General features: G+C 46.2%; 1 protein-coding gene across 5 annotated transcripts in view; it reads left to right on the top strand.

The window, feature by feature from the left end:
* Positions 1–20,503, top strand: part of LOC144773006 (uncharacterized) — a 2,495,654-nt gene that overhangs the window by 1,422,190 nt on the left and 1,052,961 nt on the right. The window lies entirely within an intron of this gene.

Here is a 20,503-nt window from a genome sequence, read left to right as displayed (position 1 = left end):
TCAATGGCACAGTCTAGGTCCTCAGCCGCAGCCTCCATAGTCCTAGGGAGTTCCAGGGCCTCCAGGAAAATCCTACAATAGTCCTATGCAACCTAGGGGTCTTTCCTAATACACACCATGCAGGAATCCCTGAAAGGTGGGCACGATGTCACCCCGTATTGTCACAATTGTGCCGTCTGGGGCCACCAGGTGCATCTTTGGGGATGGCGTGTTCCCTGCTCTGGATCCAAGCCACTGATCTACCTGACTCGTCTCCCTCCCTGTGCAGTCTCTGTCTGTATTGCCTCAGTGTATTCTTATCCAATCTGTAGCATATGTTTGATAGGTTTCTTCATACTTTCATTTCCCTCCTGTGCATTTTGGGATCTGTCAAAACCTTTGCCTGCAGTGCGTCTAGGACCGTCTCCTCAGTCTTAAGTTCAGCCTGAAGTTGGTGCCGTACCCCAAAGGTGAGTTTCATACAAGTCCCCTACAACCCCACCTTCAGTGCCTCCCATTCCATGACCCTGCGAGCTGTAGTGCCCCAGTTAAGTTCAATGTAGCCTGTATGCGCCCAGGCAGCGCTTCCCTCTTCACAGGGTCTGTGAGTATCTCCACCAGTGGCATCCATGCTGCTCCCCTCTGCATGGAGCCCCTCTTCAGCATACAGTAGACCAGAGAATGATCCAAGAGGAACCTGGCTAGGTGTGCACAGCCACTCACTCCACTACCGGGAGTCCCTCCACCAGTATCCTGTCCAGCTTATTATGTGTGTTATGAGTCAGAGAGTAGCACACATATGATTGCTGCGTAGTGTGGAGTGTGCACCACATAGCTGCAAGTCAGAGGTTGTCCATTACCTCTCTTAGAGGCACATGCCTCAAAAGAGAAAACGGTTGCAAGCGGGCAGATTCTCAGAATCTGTCCCTTTGCGACTAGTATTTTTGCATTTGGGATGCATTATCCCAAATGGAAAAATCGCAATTTAAGTAATCTCTAAATTGCCATTACTTAAATTGTGATTGCATTTTAGGACTCGCAAATTGAGATTCCTTAAATGCAATACATTAAAGTAAAAAAAAATGTGATTTTGCTAATAGGGGCCGCAAATTACAATGAAGTTGAACTTCATGGTAATTTGCCAAAAACTTTGCATTTTTCAAAGTTTCATGTTGTGCAACACACATGCCCTTAGGGCATGTGTGTGCGCAACATATGTGTACAGATCAATTTCAGGGGTGCAACAGGGAGTCCTTTTGACACCCTTGCACCCTGAAATTGCATCCATAGTTTGCGAGGATGTATTGGTACTCGCAAATTGCGCATGCAATTTTCTATTCATTTCTATGGGCCTGTAGGCCCATAGGAATGAACGGGAAGCCATTCCTTATTTGTGACTCGCAATTTGCGAATCGCAAAAAAGGAATGTGTAGGAATCACTATTTTTATAGAGATTCCTACATGCATAGGCTTTTGCAAGTCCTTCATTGTGATTCCTTAATTATCGCAATTAAAGACTCGCAAAATACTGCCTTGATGCATGTGCCTGTAAGAGTATTAGTCATATGAGGTTTGGTGCCCTCCCTGGGCATCTCCTGTCTAGGCCTCTGTCCAGCACACAATTAAAGTCCCCCAACCACAGAATGGGTGTGTCCACATCCTGCACTACTAGGTACTGCACCACGGAGAAAAAGCATGGGTCAGGAACATTTGTGGCATACTTGTTAAGCACAGTCACCGCCCTACCATCCAGTGCACCCTGTAACAACACATACCTGCCCTCCATGTCTACCTCTGTGTATGTTAAGAATAACCGTGTGCCCTGGGCCACCCATGTCAACACCCTGGAGCATACGTGAAGTAGGAGGACTGGAAAATCTGACCTTGCCATTTCCAGGGCAGTTGTGCGACCCTGGCATCATCCAGGTGTGTTTCTTACAGGCAGTCTATTGTTATTCTATAACGCTTTATGAACGTGAGCACCCTATATCTTTTTGTGTAGGAGCCCTCGGACATTCCAGGTCAGTAGCCTAAACTCATGGCCCACAATCCAGGCTCTCTGTTCCCCCGCTGCACTGTGTTCAATGCCAGCCACTACATAAAGAATAACAAACAATTAAGAATGAAACCCCCACCCCATCCACTGACAAGTATAGTGCAAAAAGCTTCCTACTCATCCAACAGGGCCAGGCCAACATTTCTGGCTTCCCAACCTGCTACACAACTCTGCTTATGTCATCTGGGTCCCCGTAGGGTCGTGTTCCTGTATCACTTACCAAAGCTAGGCATTGACTTACCCGAAGTGGTGCTCTAGCTCGGACCCCCACAGACACCAACCCAGCAAGCCGGGACCAGCTCTCCACAAGCCATACATCTCTGTCATCCTACAGAGCAGTTGGTTGTACCCCCAGGGGTGACAGCAACATTGAACTACTCATTCCAGCCGCCCCCCAGAAGCACCAACCCCTTGGAGAGCCACAGAAAACCCTGGTAAATTCAATTCTCATCTTTTCAGCCTCCAACATGTCTAGCACATATTCTGTCACAGGGCCAAGAGCATCAGTCTCCTATTCAGGCACAAATGAAGGTGACCTTTCTCCCGATGACGCCACCAGCCACTCCTAACCTCGGATCTGCATGGTGCTGCCTCCTGAATTGTCATTTGCCGCGAGCCCCTAGGTCCAGCACCCAGCAGTGCTTTCTGGTGCGGTCATGCCTGGGACCATAGTGGGGCGCTGGGGCAGAGCACTTATGTCTTGTCCCACATTTCCAGCCACTCCCAAACTTTCTACGGGTGGTTAAAGATATACGGCTTCTCCCGCAAGATGACCTTCAGCCTCAAGGGATACAGGAGCATGTATTTCAGCTGCTATGCTTGCAATATTTGTTTAACGTTTAGGAAGGCTTTATGTTGCTCATGCACCTTCTTGGTGTAGTCCAGAAAGATGGCTATTCTACAGTTCTCAAACAAGGGCACCACCTGTTCATTGGAGGCACGCAGAATGTAATCCCTGTCACAATAATTCAGGATCCTGCCTAAGTCTGGGTGGTGAACTCTGCTCCACCCGCGGAGTTTTATGAGTTTTCTGCACTCCGCATTACATGGAGCTTGAGGAGCGGAGTTTTTCCCTTGCTCAACGTCAAGTTGGCGAGCTTGAGCTAGGAAAATCCACCTCCTGGCGAGATTTGTCCTTGTTCGTCATCGTCAACATCGCGTTGGTGAGAGAGAGCATGAAAAATCAACCTTCTGCCAAGATTTCTCAACGCGGGAGGTCAGATTCCTAATTTTAGTTGGGTGCGTATGCTCACAACTGCTCACGTTGAGAAACCACGCACTCGCTTTGGGAAAGCTGCCGCTCGAGTAAAAATCTACTCAAGCAGCAGAAAGGAAGCAGTGCCCGCTTGCGCTGTGCATAATGCCATTCGCGATGATTGCACAGTGCGGACAAACACCTGGCACTGAAAATCACAGCGAACTGCATTTATCTAACTCCGCCACTCGCATAGCTCCACGTAGCGCGGCAGAGTTTTTGGGAGTTTAATCTTGGCCATAATGGCATTTGCTTTTCTCTTCTTCCCCATTGCCTCTCTGCCAGACCACCTGTTTGCAGCACTCTGCCTATCTCCAGTTCATGTATGAGCAGCCTGAGCCGCCAGAGCACCTGTCTGGTGCTTCTCAGACCCCAGACTAATAATCTCTCAGTCGCATGTATGTTGTCCTAGGGGCGTCAACAAGTCTCCCTGCAGTCTCTGGCTGTTAAACCTAGCGTCCAACACCACAAACTCTACCAGCTAACTGTGCACCCCCACTACTGCCAGCCAGCACCAGTACCTGCCTGTCATCTCCTACCCGCAGTGCCAGTGCTTTAGACAATTTCTTGGGCTACCCAGGAGCTCACCTGAAGCTCCGGGCCCCTTCCTCAAGCAATCTCCAATTATTATTATTATTATTATTATTATTATTATTATTATTATTATTATTATTAATATTATTATCGACACTTATAAAGTGCACTATCACCCTACTGCTACCCTGGCGCTGTGATATGTGTGCCCAGATAATTGCAGATGATGTGGAGCAAAATTAGCAGAAGAAAAGATTAGGAAAGTGGTAGATTACAGGCTCTAGGATATAGCCATGTCTTTATCCTTTTTCGTAACTGGAAAAGATCATCCACTTGTCTGATCTCAAGTGGGAGTTTGTTCCAAAGTTGTGATGCTGCGGGGCTGAAGGCCCTGCCTCCTGATTTAGTTCTTCTGACTCTGGGCACCTTCACCTGTTTGGCAGAAGAAGAAACTAGATTTTGGGTGGGGGCATACCATGCAAATTTGTTCTGCATTGGTTTGGGTCCAGCACCATGCAGAGCTTTAAACACTATGCAAAGCGACTTAAATTGTATCCTTTGCAATACTGGAAGCGAGTGCAGCTCTGAAAGTGCCTGAGAGGCGGAAGAATGTTGTGGCCTCATTAGTGCCAACTTAGCTGCCTTTGTCTGTATTCTCTGGAGTCTCTCAGTCAAATATCTTGGAGACTCCAGCCGCAAGGTGTTACAGTAATCCAGCCTACTCAGGATAGTACTTCTTACTATCAATACTCTGGCCTGTGTTGATAGCATCGGAAAATTTTTCCGGGGTACTCTAATCAGGAAAAAACAGCTCTCAACTGTTTTATTCACATGAGTTCAAAGAGTCAGTTTATTATAAAACATGACTCCCAGGTTGCGCACCGTCTCAGAAGAGACCAATGGGGTTGCTGTGGGAATGGTCCAAAAATCAGTAGGGAGTATGGGGGGGATCCTCCCAGCTGCACAGTGCAGGACCTCTGTCTTATCAGCATTACATTGAAGAGAGTTCTCTCTGAGCCACTGTGCAGTGTCCTATACAAGCATGGAAGTCTTCCAGAGACATGGACTGATCTCCCTCTAAGGACAGGATCAGCTGTGTGTCATCTGTGTAGTTCACAAGATTTATATTGTGATCCCTAATAACAGCAATTAATGGGCTCATATAGATGTTGAACACTATTGGACTAATCGCAGATCCTTGAGGGACACAGAGCAAAAAGTTGATGAACTCAGATTGATAGGGGGGGAGGGCCACTGCCTGTTGTCTATTAGATAGGTATGATTGAAATCACTTCAGGGCAATGCCCACCACCCCAACCTCTTCGATTCTGGCCAACAGGACTTCATGGTTAACCGTGTCGAATGCAGCAGACAGGTCAAATAAAATCAATCTAGCCGATTGTCCCATGTCTGCTCGCATTCGTATATTGTCCATCACGGTCACCAGAGAAGACTCCGTTCCATGTCCAGGACGAAAGCCAAATTGCACATCATCCAGTATGGTATTGGTTTCTAGGGAACTGGGAGAGTGACTTACTAACCAGATGTTCAAGGATTTTTACCGGATAGGGTAGAAGAGAGATGGGTCTATAGTTTTTAGGACAGGCTGGATCAATCGTTGCTTTTTTTCAGAAGAAGTGTCACCAATGTCTTTTTCCAGCAAGTCAGCACAAATTCACTAGTCAAAGATTGAGTACACATCTGCCGAAGTATCGGAAAGAGTTCCCGGGCCAATTCCTTCCAGATTTCGTGTGTTAGTGGGACCCTAGGGGATCTCGAGGAGACACCTAGAGCCACTTTATTGAAGTTCTCCACTGAGAGTATCTCAAAGTGGTCTAAGGAGTTCAGTTTATCCCCCCTGCCCATCTCTTCTTCTTCGTAAGCAATAATTCCTCAGACATGTTACCCATTTTGAGGCCATCAATGATGTTTCTGAACTTGTCCTCAAAAAAGGTTGCTAGACTGTCAAATAGATCCTGACTAGGCAGAATCTTGTTTTTTGAACAGTCCGGGGTGGCAATATCATTTACTATTTTGAAGATACTTCTAGTGCTATTTTTTACGCTTTCAGAATAATGTCCACGAAGTTCTCTGTTTTTGCTATAAGAATTTTTTTAATAGTTAGCTATTGCCACCTTCCAGGCGGTTTTATCTTCGTCTGCATATGCTGTTCACCATTTCCTCTCTGCTTGCTTACAGCCCTGTTTCAGATTTCTCAGTTTTTCATCAAACCATGGGGCTGAAGGTCTAGATGTTTTTTAATGGCTGTTTAACAGAACAATCAGGCCTGACCTAGTGTTTGTTCACAGAGAACTGCATAGTTCTAATCCTCCTTATCTACATCAAACCACTCATTGATAAGAAATACAGGGGATATTGTTGCCTTTTTTAGGAGTCCCTTCCAGTCCCTACTTAAAAAATTCCTTGCCTCACTAATGATAGGAGTGTTCATCCTGGGGTTGTATACCTGAATACAATCAGGTGGTGGTCAGACCAACCCACCGGCAGGATTTCTATGACTTGGCCTTCCACTGTTGCCCCTGCTAACATCCTCCCGCTGCGGTACAAAAGGGGGTGGTGATACACGGAGCATTTGAACTCACACCCAGTCAATAGATCTGGGTTTAATCCATCACCGTTCTTTAGCCCACTCTGCCACCCCAGTTCAGACATGGCCATATGCAAATCAGTCTGGCCCTATGCCCCATGGGAACAGTCCTGCCCGAACTGCAAAGCCATGCCTTCCCTGGACCGGAACAAAAGGGGGTGGTGATGGACGGACCTTCTGAACCAATCAAACACTCACACCCAGTCAACAGATCTGGGTTTAATCCATCACCGTTCTTTAGCCCACTCTGCCACCCCAGTTCAGACCTGGCCATATGCAAATCAGTCTGACCCTGTGCCTCATGGGAACAGTCCAGCCCGAACTGCCAAACCATGCCTTCCATGGACCGGAAGCAAGCTTCCTAGGACCGGTTTCTGGCATTACAGCTGTCTTCAGCCAGGCTTGCTTGAATCCAGTGACAAAGTGAGCAAGGGACTCAACGTCTGAGCATACCCTGCCAACTTATCGCGAACAAAGCGGTACAAAAGGGGGTGGTGATGGACGGACCATCTGAACCAATCAAACACTCACACCCAGTCAACAGATCTGGGTTTAATCCATCACCGTTCTTTAGCGCACTCTGCCACCCCAGTTCAGACATGGCCATATGCAAATCAGTCTGACCCTGTGCCTCATGGGAACAGTCCAGCTCGAACTGCCAAGCCATGCCTTTCCTGGACCGGAATCAAGCTTCCCAGGACCCGTTTCTGGCATTCCAGCCGTCTTCAGCCAGGCTTGCTTGAATCCAGTGGCAAAGTGAGCAAGGGACTCAACGTCTGAGCATACCCTGCCAACTTATGGTGAACAAAGCGGTACAAAAGGGGGTGGTGATGGACGGACCATCTGAACCAATCAAACACTCACACCCAGTCAACAGATCTGGGTTTAATCCATCACCGTTCTTTAGCGCACTCTGCCACCCCAGTTCAGACATGGCCATATGCAAATCAGTCTGACCCTGTGCCTCATGGGAACAGTCCAGCTCGAACTGCCAAGCCATGCCTTTCCTGGACCGGAATCAAGCTTCCCAGGACCCGTTTCTGGCATTCCAGCCGTCTTCAGCCAGGCTTGCTTGAATCCAGTGGCAAAGTGAGCAAGGGACTCAACGTCTGAGCATACCCTGCCAACTTATGGTGAACAAAGCGGTACAAAAGGGGGTGGTGATGGACGGAACATCTGAACCAATCAAACACTCACACCCAGTCAACAGATCTGGGTTTAATCCATCACTGTCCTTTAGCCCACTCTGCCACCCCAGTTCAGACATGGCCATATGCAAATCAGTCTGACCCTGTGCCTCAGGGGAACAGTCCAGCCCGAACTGCCAAGTCATGCCTTCCCTGGACCGGAAACAAGCTTCCTAGGACCGGTTTCTGGCATTACAGCCGTCTGCAGCCAGGCGTGCTTGAATCCAGTGGCAAAGTGAGTAAGGGACTCACGTCTGAGCATACCCTGCCAACTTATGGCGAACAAAGCGGTACAAAAGGGGATGGTCATGGACGTAGCATCTGAACCAATCAAACACTCACACACAGTCAACAGATCTGGGTATAATCCATCACCATTCCTTAGCCCACTCTGCCACCCCAGTTCAGACATGGCCATATGCAAATCAGTCTGACCCTGTGCCTCATGGGAACAGTCCAGCCCGAACTGCCAAGCCATGCCTTCCCTGGACCAGAAACAAGCTTCCTAGGAACGGTTTCTGGCATTACAGCCGTCTTCAGCCAGGCTTGCTTGAATCCAGTGGCAATTGAGTAAGGAACTCACGTCTGAGCATACCCAGCCAACTTATGGCAAACAAAGCGGTTCAAAAGGGAGTCGTGATGGACGGAGCATCTGAACCAATCAAACACTCACATCCAGTCAACAGATCTGGGTTTAATCCATCACCGTTCTTTAGCCCACTCTGCCACCCCAGTTCAGACATGGCCATATGCAAATCAGTCTGACCCTGTGCCTCATGGTAACAGTCCAGCCCGAACTGCCAAGCCATGCCTTCCCTGGACCGGAAGCAAGCTTCCTAGGAACGGTTTCTGGCATTCCAGCCGTCTTCAGCCAGGCTTGCTTGAATCCAGTGACAAAGTGAGAAAGGGACTCACATCTGAAAATATCCTGCCAACTTATGGTGAACAAAGCGGTACAAAAGGGCGGTAGTGATGGACGGAGCATCTGAACCAATCAAACACTCACACCCAGTCAAATATTAGAGTTTAATCCATCACCGTTCTTTAGCCCACTCTGCCACCCCAGTTCAGACATGGCCATATGCAAATCAGTCTGACCCTGTGCCTCATGGGAACAGTCCAGCCCGAACAGCCAAGCCATGCCTTCCCTGGACCGGAAACAAGCTTCCTAGGACCGGTTTCTGGCGTTCCAGCCGTCTTCAGCCAGGCTTGCTTGAATCCAGTGGCAAAGTGAGCAAGGGACTCACGTCTGAGCATACCCTGCCAACTTATGGTGAACAAAGCGGTACAAAAGGGGGTGGTGAGGGACGGAGCATCTGAACCAATCAAACACTCACACCCAGTCAAACAATTTGGGTTTAATCCATCACCGTTTTTTAGCCCAGCCTGCCACCGCAGTTCAGACATGGCCATATGCAAATCAGCCTGACCCTGTGCCTCATGGGAACAGTCCAGCCCGAACTGCCAAGCCATGCCTTCCCTGGACTGGAAACAAGCTTCCTAGGATCGGTTTCTGGCATTCCAGCCGTCTTCAGCCAGGCTTGCTTTAATCCAGTGGCAAAGTGAGCAAGTGTAGGTAAATCTCTGTCACTGTGTAGTAGATAGATAGATAGATAGATAGATAGATAGATAGATAGATAGATAGATAGATAGATAGATAGATAGATAGATAGATTGATTGATAGATAGATTTTGTCAAAGTATATATATATGGATGGAGGGGTCGATTGTGGTGATGTTTTGCGTACTAGCCCCTGGTAAGCTGAGGTGACCCGTCCAAAAAGTTTCCAGAGTTTCATGAGCTAAATCGAAGGCAACTCTAAGGTATTGGATATCTCCCTGACCGCAGCATCCAAAGAATGCAATCGACCGCTGTGAAGACACAGTTTGTGACTGCAAGGAGGGATGGAAATCCTTGCATGTCTGTCTCCGGTTCAGCAGGACTTGGGCTACTGTGGCTGGACGTAGGGGGCCAAGAAGGAGGATTATTGGAGAAACATCGGACTCGCATCCACGTGCCCACCAACATAGCTTTTAAAACAACACATTTCAGCACTCACTATGAGAAGTTTGGTGACCGCAAAGAGATACTTACAGAGCAAGCCATCATGGTGCTTGCTGGGAGATGCAGTTCACCGATGTTGGCTGCAACATCAAGCCGGTTCACTGTTTTCATACTTACTGGGTAATGCAAATGAAACAAGCACCATGTGCAAATATGTCGCAAATTGTTGGTAAGTGCTGTGATGCAATAACCATAAATATTGTTAACTGAATTGAGAAAGCAATGCTTAATACTGCAAAGCTTCTCTTCTAGACTCACATTACAGAAGAAAGAAATTGGGGCCATACATGCAAGCTCACTGAATGGATTTAACCACATGTGATCTCGTTTTTTTTTTTAAACAAACTTGAGTTTGACACAAACGTCCATCTGTAACTGTTTAGATACTATAAACATTTAGTCAGGAGTTTTATCCAGTCATCTTCTATTACATACTGATTCCATTGGAAATATCTTAGCATTCGACCAGGCCACAACACCTCTGCCCCCTACAAATGAATAATACAATACACACCATGGTCCATAAAATTCGCTTCAATTAGTCCATGTAATCTCTATTCTATATTACCCACCCCCCCAATTAACCCCCACCTTTCCCACTCCACAGGCGTGTCACTTGCAATCAGACTTAGATCCTTCTTTATCCAAGTTGCTCTAATCTGCGCTCATCTAGTCGATATTACAATTCACCATTGCTAAGCTATCAGTGGAGTGGGAGTTGCGTTGATTTGTTTGTCTAATATGCAGCACATGACTTATTTTAGGGTATATAAATCAACTTTCTCCTTCAAGGTCCTCCTCTGCTAGGTCTTCGTCCCTCCTGTCATCTGGGTTCCATAGCAGTTCCACCAATGCTTGCCATGCCCTGACTTTCTCCAATGCCCGTTCACTTCTCGTTCTTTTTGCTATTTGCATTCTGACTGTCCTCTCACATTCTGCCCACTTCACAAATTCTTTTTGCCATCTAGCTATACTTGAGCCCCCTTTCGCTTTCCAGTGGATATTGATATCTTTTTTAGCTGAGATAAATCCCAAATCTAAAAACGTAATTGTTACCTTATTCTTGGCTGTGTGGGGGAAACAATGCAATAAGCAATATCCCAGTGATGCCTCTATCTCTCTATCAGTCACGTTAGCCAATTATTTGGTTAGCCCTTCCCAGAAGGTTCCCAACGATAGGCAATCCCAGAACATATGTCAGAAGTCTGCCCCTTCCTTATTGCAAAGCGGGAAAGCAGCTGTTTCAATAGCAATGTGTTTATTAATCTTAGCTGGGGTAAAATATGCTCTGTTTAAGACATAGAAATGTACTAGTTGGAATCTAGCATTCCTGGTGCTCTTCCATGCTCTTTGTGCTAGTTCTCCCCATGCTTTTGCTGCAATAGCCTCCCCCAGGTCTGCCTCACATTTTTGCCGCAACTCAGTCAGGGGCAAAAGTGTTCCTTGTGGTATGCGCCTATAGAGGTAGGTGACCACCTTAAAGGTGCCTGCCGCTGTCACAAGTATTGGCACCCTGCTGATATCTGCGGGTATGTTAGTCCCTTCCCCCAGTGCTTCTATATGGCTGCTGCGAGAGCTGAGTGTAATATGAAATTCCTTCCGGGCTGGTCATATCTCTGCCGGAGGTCACTAAAAGGGATCATGGCACTCTCCTCATACAAATCTCCTATTTTGGATATCCCAGCTCTCTCCAAGCCTCCAGTCTGTGCCAGTTTCCTCCTTGAGGTAGTGCCTCACATATAGCAAGTGGAATTTCTGGGGCGTAAGGGCACTTAACCCATCCTCTTCTCAAGCTCCGATTCCAGAATTTGCATACTGTTTTCAATTCAGAGGGGATAGCATGATCCTGCATGTTGAGTCCCAGTATTATTTAAGATAGTAGCTGTAGGTTTGGAGTATTATCTACCTACCCCCCTGTCACCCTGTCAGCCCACCACCCACTTTGTGAGCCATTGTAATTGTGCCACCAGGTAATAGACCTCAAAGTCAGGTACGAATAATCCTCCCTTTGATCTTGCCTTCATAAGAACACTGAGCACTACTCTTCATCTACAAGTCCCCTACAGGAATCCCAAGATTATTATTCTAAGCTGGGCAAATAGTCACACCAGTACCCAGATAAGTAGTGTCCCAAAATTATACAAAAGCCTAGAGAGTGTCAAGATTTTAAGGAGGGCCACTCGGCCAGCTACCGACAATGGGAGAGTTCCCCAGAAACCGAAGTTACTTTTTGCTCCCCTTTGAGCTCTTCCTATGGTGCCCTCCAATAGGTCTCCTTGAGCATGATATACTTGTGTACCTAGATATGTCAAGCAGCTGTCTTCCCACTTCACTCCTTCCATCTCCTGTAGGCCTACTCTATTCATCTTGGTAGAAAAGAGACACGATTCGCCCAGTTTACCCTCAGACCTGCCACCCTTCCGAGGTCTTGCAAAGCACATCTCCCGTATCTGCCAAGAACATCAATAGGTCATATGCATATAGTGTGATATGATGAACTTGCCTGGACACCTCTAGGCGCTGATAATGCTGACCTGTTCTAGCTCGAGCTGCCAGCTGCTGCATAGCCAGGGCGAATAGGATAGGTGAGAGTGGGAACCCCTGTCTTGTTCCTCGGCAAACCTCACAGGCATCAGATGTCAGCCCTCCCATTTTTACCCTGGCAGTGGAATCTTTATATAGAAGAGCCATCCATCCTACAAACTCATCTCACTTGGAATAGATAGGCCATTCAAGGCCCTTGAATGCCTTTTCTATGTCTACTGCAAAAACAGTCGCCTCCTCTTTCCAATATGAGTCCGCCTCCAACACATGTAGCATGCAGGAGACTCCGGATATTCAAAGCCGTATTTCTGGTGGAGATAAAACTTGCTTGGTCTTTGTGTATCATTGTTGTCATATGAGGGAGGAGGTAGGAATCTTGTAATCTAAGTTAAGCTTGGAAAGCGGGTGGTATGCCGTTCTGTCCCATGGCGGCTTCCCAGGTTTAAGCAGCGGAATAATAACCGCTTCTCTTGTCGACTGAGGCAGAAGCCCCTCCTATCTCTCCTCATTATATTGGTTTATGAACCTAGGCGCTAGTAGTTCCATATACGTTAATTAAAACTCTACTGGTAAACCATCTGGTGTCTTATTCTTGGCCATGCTCTTAATAGCCCCTCTCACCTCGTCTATTTCTATGTCCCAACCTACAGTGTCTGCTACTTCTTCATCCATAACCGGTGGTTCCACATCTCTTATAAACACATCCAGGCACACATCCATTGGGGCCAGACTATTTCTGTCCAGGTCTGTAAAATAATCAAAAAGCAGATCATCTATGCCCTGCTGATCGTAGTGTGTGTCCCTTTTATGCCCTCTGAGTTAAAAAATTACTGCCCCCCTTCTAGCTGGATTAGCCAACCAAGCCAGTAGGGCCCCAGATTTGTCTCGGTGTGGGCTTGTGTCATGTATTTTTTATAATCGAAACAGCGTAGGCATTCCACCTGTGTGGCTACTGCCTCTCTAGTTTCCAATTGATCCCCTTGTTTGTCTGCCCTTTCGTGTCTTTCTTTCTCAATCTCCAAAGTAGTTGGTCTGCCACCTGTACGTCTCACAAGAGCACCTTTCGCGTTCCCACCATCCCCAATATACAACGTCCCCCGATGACCAATTTAAAAGCATCCCACTCTACAAGTAAATTTGTCACTGTGTTAGCATTTTCCAGGAAGTATTGTACAATAGCAGTACTCACTGCCACGTGGAAGAGCTGATCTTCCAGCACTTCCGGACGAAAGAGCCAGGTGGGTATTTTGGGCCACGCATGGGACCACACCATCCCTAACAATACCGGGTTATGATCTGAGATTGTTCTAGTAAGATATTCACTGGTTTGTACCTCTTCATGGACATCAGTGTAGCACCGTATAGCATCCAGTCGAAAATGTAGCTCATGCATTGCGGAGAAAAAGGAGTAATCTCTATCCCCAGGGTCCAGGGCCCTCCATGAATCCACCAATCCCAATCTCTGCTGCCAATGACGATGCCCTTCTGCTAGTTTGTATGTAGGAGCATCAGAAAGCAGAGGGTGAGAGCGATCCAGGCCAACATCCATTATACAATTAAAATCAACTCCCAATATTACTGATCCCGTTACAATTAAGGCCAACTTCTGAGAAAGCTGTGACAGGAAGGCAAGTTGCTCTGTGTTAGGGGCATATAGGCTCCCCAGTACAATATCTCTGCCATCCAACTCCCCAGATACAACAACAAACCTCCACTCCGGGTTAACAATCTGCTGCGTGCGCTGAAAAGGCACCCCCGCCCTCACCCAGATCAGGAACCCCCTGGCAAAAGCTGAGTAGTTGGTATAAACTACTTGACCTCTCCATTGACGTTGAAGCACACCTCCTTCTTTTGCCATAATGTGGGTCTCTTTAAGTAGTGCAATTTGAATCCCCCTCCCAACCAAGTATGCATGTATTTTTATGGCGCTGCAGCCTTGAGTGCATCCCCTGCACATTCCACGACATGCATTTAATATCTATGGGCGGGTACCATTGTGCGGATTGGAACTCGCCCCTAATGACTTTCCCCAGTGTGACACGTCTGGCCCCAAATACCAACCCTTTAACTATATTAAACCCCCAACTTCCCCTCTCCAGGACAGGTACTCAAAAACTAGATTCCATCCAAAGGTAAACTAAGCTCACAAAGTCTTCTACTAGCTGTGGGGGTATATAGCTTACCCTACTGGGCCCGGAGCACTACCTGGCTGCACCCCCAATATCTTAACTGGATCGACACCCCCAGTTCAAATTTCACAGACCATCTGCTTTAGTGGTACAGTTAGTAAACTCAAGAGTCAGACTCTCCATGCTAGGGCCGCCCAGCATCTCAATAGTCTTCAAGTTCACGATGCAGGGTGTTCTACTCAGGCATTGTCATCTGCCGTGTGGGGCGTGACTACCAGTAGCTTCGTCTCAGAGTTATCATTTTCACTAAGCACCAACAATCCTTCCAAACTTTTAACGTCAAGCCTACTTTTACTCGAGGTATGGATAGGTGCATTTCGACTATGTTCTGCAGTACTTTGCGCCATTCCGATCTGAGTTCCTTGGGAGATGGGGCTCGAGTCACGCTCTTACTTTTGTTTGTGCTCTGCTGAGACAAATCCGGCGAGGGGTTGCAAGATTCCTGGCTCTGTCGAGTGTCTAACCACTCCCAATCTTCTTGCAATGTGATAAAAAACCTTGCTCCCTCCGAATCAGCCACCTGCAGTTGTGCCGGGAACAGCATTGCGTACGGGATCTGCATTTGTCAAAGCTTCTTTTTGCAGCCCAAAAACACCACTCTTTGACGTTGGACCTCTCTTGTTAAGTCCGGGAAGATTGTTATCTTACTATTTTCCATTTGCAGATCTTGCTTTTGGTGGGCTTGATGAAGAATATGGTCTCTATCCCCGAAATGTAGGAGCTGCGCCACTATTGAACGAGGAAGGACCCGAGTCTCGGCGGGCTAACTCTATTGGCTCTTTCCAGTGCATAGTAGGTGGAAAACCTGTCTGGGGCTACTTCTGCTCTCAGCCAGTCCTCCATGAAGCGCACCATGTCCGTGCCCTCTGCCCTCTCCGGCACTCCGATTATTCGTAAGTTTTTTCAGCAGGATCTCCCCTCGCTATTGTCAGCCTGTACTTCTAGGACCTTGATCCTGGCCTCCACCGCGTTGAGTGATGTTACCAGCGTAGTCACTGCCTCCAGGAGATCGTTGGGCACTTTCTCTGTGGTTACGACACTCTCCTTGAGTTTGCGATGGTCATCTTTCAGCAGACTTAGATCTGTTCCTATTGCATCAATTTTCGCCTCCAGCACATCTATGGAGGCCGTGATAGCCTGCATAATATCCGCCAGTGTAGGCCTTGGGTGAGCTAAGTCTTTTCCTGCCTCCACAGTCTTGTCGTCATCATTGGTCTGGGTTCCAGTGTCCAATAAGAAGGAAAGGGCCCCCTGAAAAGTGTGATGAGAGGCAGACTAGCAGGGGAAATAACAGTCAATTTTAGAAAACAGGAATAGTCTACCCCAATTAATTTAAGGTAAGGCTCACGGAGTCCTCAATAACCATACAACAGGTATAGGCTCACAAGGACCACAAACAAGAACAACTGATGTCCAGACAATACATTATATCATGATAGTCAGATTTTTATTTTCATTTTTCGTTTTAAAAAACATATTTCTTAGAAAACCAAATTAAAACAACGTAAGGATTTCAGAAACATTAAACCTTAATTCAACAAACATCCCACACATCCCCAAAGCAAATCACTCATACTACTCAAACAAACACCCACATCCTTAATGCATGTACTCACTCACAAAAATTCTCACATCATCATTCATTCACCAGTCATCGTATATACATAGTACTCAAATAGCCCGATGTTAAACAACAATGGTGTCCTGAGACACTTCCAAATTCAAGGTCGGGTATTAGTTGACAAAATATCAGGACACAAGAAAACAACGCCAACTCGCGTTTCGGTGCACAGCCAGGTGGAAGGCCGCACCTTCTTCTCGGCAAACAAATGGGGGAAGGGGGACAAAGAAACCGCATAGATCTGCAAAAAAATAGAAAAGATATATCTACTAGTATGTTCGTGTCATTGATCTATTCAGGTTATCTATACAACATTTTTCAGGAATTACATCTATATACAAATATATTCATGGCATCCACAAGTTGCTCAAGTTCTGGAAAGAAGGGGAGCCTATACACTGTGATCACAGGATAATATCATAGTAAGAACAACTCAAAATAAGAAAAACCTGCAGCAAAAATCATACGCCACATACTCAAAAAACAGATTTAACATCTTGTTTCCGGTCCTTGTGAGCCTATACCTGTTGAATGGTTATTGAGGACTCTTTGTGAGCCTTACCTTAAATTAATTGGGGTAGACTATTCCTGTTTTCTAAAATTGACTGGGTTCTAGTGCCCCCCAAACTAATGGGATTATACCTTTTTTCCTGGGGACTTTACACATCTTCCTGCTCAGTTTCTTGTCCTTCTGGCACTGGGCAACTCAGCTTACTCAGGAGGCGACCAGGTGATGCTTTCTGGCATTTTGTATGTTGGATGAACCAATATCTGTGCAGACTAATGGTACTCAATTCAGTTAAGTATCACCGACACTAGTGGCAGCTAATGTCAGTGTCTCCTCTTTGTTGACCTCCAGGCTCAAAAAACACTTTATTCTTTTAGTGTCTCCTCCTCTGTTCCTTCCCATCTATCACCTCCTAGTTTGTACAGAGCTCTCTGTCGCCTATTCAGCACCTGTTTGTCCCTCTTTGCGAGTCTCACATGCTGTTCAATGATTCGGGGGTCCCCCCCGTCGTCCTCCCCAAGGCCCTACTCCAATTTGGTGATGATTGCACTCACTATTCTCCTCCTTTTATGGTGTGTGCCATCACGGTGTCCCCGAGTTCCTGTCTGTTTCTGTTACGCAGTACCCTGGAAGGCTTTTAAATCCATGTGCCCCTGCCCACGCAGCGGTTATTGATTCTGTGGGGGGGCCTCGGTGGCTGCTCCACCCTGTGTTCCTCACTCCAAACAAATTATAGGCACACCTCCCGACGCACCTTGCACCAATGGCCTTCTTAGTGCCCCAGGTCCGCTAAACGCATTTAAAGTCTTCCATTTGCCACTAACTCCCGGGACGTCTCACCACTCCACAGAGGTCAGTGTAGACAAGTTGCCTCCAACGAAGCAAGCCCGCCCACACGCCCTCTGCTGAAATTAGGAGTTTACTCCCCCCAACAAGTCCTCGGAGGTCGCCGAGCAACGAACTTCCAGCCCCCAGCCGTACCTTCTTATGGTGCCAGAAGTTCAGCTCATGGGCCCCCTCTCCGTTGCTACTCGGGATCTGCCTTCCTTGCATCCACTGCTGTATCATTCGCTGCGTGAGGACGAACTTTGAGACACTGAACCCAGAACTGACTACCTCATTGAAAAAAGATTTACAAGAAGGCGTCACTATACCTTCGAATGTGTGAGGGAACCCTTCAAAATTAACGAGGACTACGTCCGTTAACCCGTGGCTTTCGGAAATAACTGACCTAACAGATACCGCCACGATAGTCTTAATCTCTATGGTGTGAACCATTCCACCTACTTGGGTCACCTATGGGCTCCCCTAAGGGTACCACTATGACCCGGACGTTTGCATGATTGGCAAATGCGACTACATTATTGAGGGTAGTCAAAATATGAAATCCATGTCCTGAGGATGGTCTCATACACGAAAGAATAGAGACCGAAACGTCGACTGTAACTTTATCTACCACTGAATATTTGAATTTTGTGTTTTGGTAGAAAAGTTCTAGCAACTGATGTAATAAGGGCTGTGTGGATTAGTGGTTTTTCCCCTTTTACATCTTTGCTGTTTATCTTGTACCCAACTTTTTAACTTGATTTGAATAAGAAAAGATTAAATACTCTTTGTTTATATACACCCGCTTTTCAATCTCTTTTTGCTCGCTCTCCTGATTGATTACTTATAAGTAACAGCTTTTGAATATATGTTATTTTTGTTGTTGCACAACCAGCACTAGTGGGTGAAATATTTTTAAAAACCTACATGATTTCATCCTGTAAGTGATTTCAAAATTTCTGTGTTTACTAAAATCCCTTGAAGGTACCTCTACCCCATTAAACTGCCTCAAGAAGCCCTTGCAAACAGTTCCCAAGCCGCCTCTGACGTCTTGCCGTGTCAGGACCCGCCCGCTACTCCGCGGGCACGTTTTTATTCCCTGCCAGTCCTCTCCGTGCTAGGATAAATTTCACAAATGTTACCACTTCTTTTGGCAGTAGGGACTCTTCTCCCAGATCGGCGTGCTCTGGAGATGTTCTACCTTGCAGACTTAAACTGATATTTGCGCCCGGTGCTCAGAATGGTTGCTGACGAGTGATACGGCAGCCGGAGCTCCGGAGTTCACTCCTGCTCACATCGGCGCCAGGCCACGCCCCCAAGACACATCATAACCAACTATTGAAACATTTTGTTCAGCAATCCAAGACAGATTGCATTTACAAATAAGACAGAGAACACTTCACACCACCACCTCACCAGGCCATGTAGGTCTTGTTCATTCTATATTTACTGCTTTTATACTCCTAGTCAGTTTACCACCGGTACTGACCTTTCACATGTAGGCAGCAAAGAAAATGGTGCCTAAATCTTCGAAGCACTTCTGTAGTTTGGAATGTCCTTACTCGATCCTAAATGTAGCTTCCAGGGTAGATTATTCTTCACCCAGCTCTAACACCTCACACCTATATCTTATGCTTGTTTAGTTTCAAATGTAATTGATGCCTCTTGCTATCTCAGATGTTTTAGGACTTATATGAGGTTGTATGTCAGAACACTGTATCCAACAACTGGTTCAATAACAGAAAGAGTGGCATAATCACTTATTTGCATAAGGGTGGATGTGAAAAGGAACACAAGGATTTTGCAAGGGACAGAATGCTAGGGCCAATTTGAATGAGAGTATATCGCTATAGAGAATTCTCCAAATATTCGCTATTTCACACGTTAAGAATGGTATCTCCTGAGAACATTCCTGGGCCTGAGAGACTATATGAAGGAAGAAAGGAGATTCTGTCTAACTACTGGGGAGTAATGATTGATGGACGCCTGATGTTTAGACTGGAACTTCTTTCAAAGTGTCATCTGGTGGGTTTCCTGTTGTCTGCTCCAGGGTCTGAATAGGCAAAAGGGCCCCCTGCACTGATAGAGATCCAGTCAGCCAGTTGTGAGTGGACTTCGTTAGACCTCTAGAGAGCACTGGCTTGCGACAGGCCTTGTGCCTAGAAGCCTTCCACAAGGACTGAAGGATATAGGAGAGGCTTTCTCGAGATCAAGAAACTGTTGAGACTTTCTCACTCTTATCAATCTTGTGAGGAAGCCTGAGAAAGGAACACAATTTCCTGGCAAGTCATCTGTTTGTACCACTCTCTAACTTTGTTGCCATAATGAAAAAGGCTTCAGCAAGACCTTGGAATTAAGGTATTTGACCTTATGAAGCACTGCCTAACTGTAGAATTCGATCTTGCCCTAAAGGATGACGTTGACAACCAAAAAAGAGATTTAGTTTAAACATAGGTCTTAAGAGTAGGTTGAAGAAAATAATTCATCACAGCACCAAAGCATCCTAAGCTGCTACGAAATCCAGCTTTGTCCCTTGGAGGGCTTATGGTGCCAAGCTTAAAAGCCTCAAACCGAGCTCAACAACAATATATCTGACTTTAAGGAACCTTCTCTGTCTTCGTATTCCTGTTTTGCCCCAGTCATTCATTCTGAGACCAAGAAAAAAATGACGAAGTTCCACAGTAATAACTTTGACGTGTCACTTGGTAGGTCAGCTTGAAATTTCGAAAAAGTCTTTGCCTACTCAGACTATTGACTTTCATTTACGCTTTATCTTTTCCTGGCACTTTTAGTCTTAAAACTTTAAAAAATCTTTTAAAAATTGTTTGAAAATATTTATTGTGTTATGTTATTATCTTTAATGTTTTTTTTCTTTTAAACTTAGCATTCATTTCACCGGGGGATTACTGGTACTCGATAATAGGAGTTAAGGAGAGATTAACATTGAACTCTGTTGTACCTAACTGGATTATCTTTATTATATTAGCAGGGGTACTCTCCAAAAAATCAATCATCCAATTGCTGATGGAACTGATTGATATATTATGTGTAATTTTATGATTTTTGTAGTCAGTTTGAAGTCTATCATTCTGGTGTCAATCCTCCTAATTTATATTATATTTGTATTTTTGG

Source organism: Lissotriton helveticus, chromosome 8 (genome assembly GCF_964261635.1).
Source record: "Lissotriton helveticus chromosome 8, aLisHel1.1, whole genome shotgun sequence".
Taxonomy (NCBI): Eukaryota; Metazoa; Chordata; class Amphibia; order Caudata; family Salamandridae; genus Lissotriton; species Lissotriton helveticus.
Note: the sequence above shows the minus strand (reverse complement) of the source record. Positions and strands in the feature narration are given on the sequence as shown.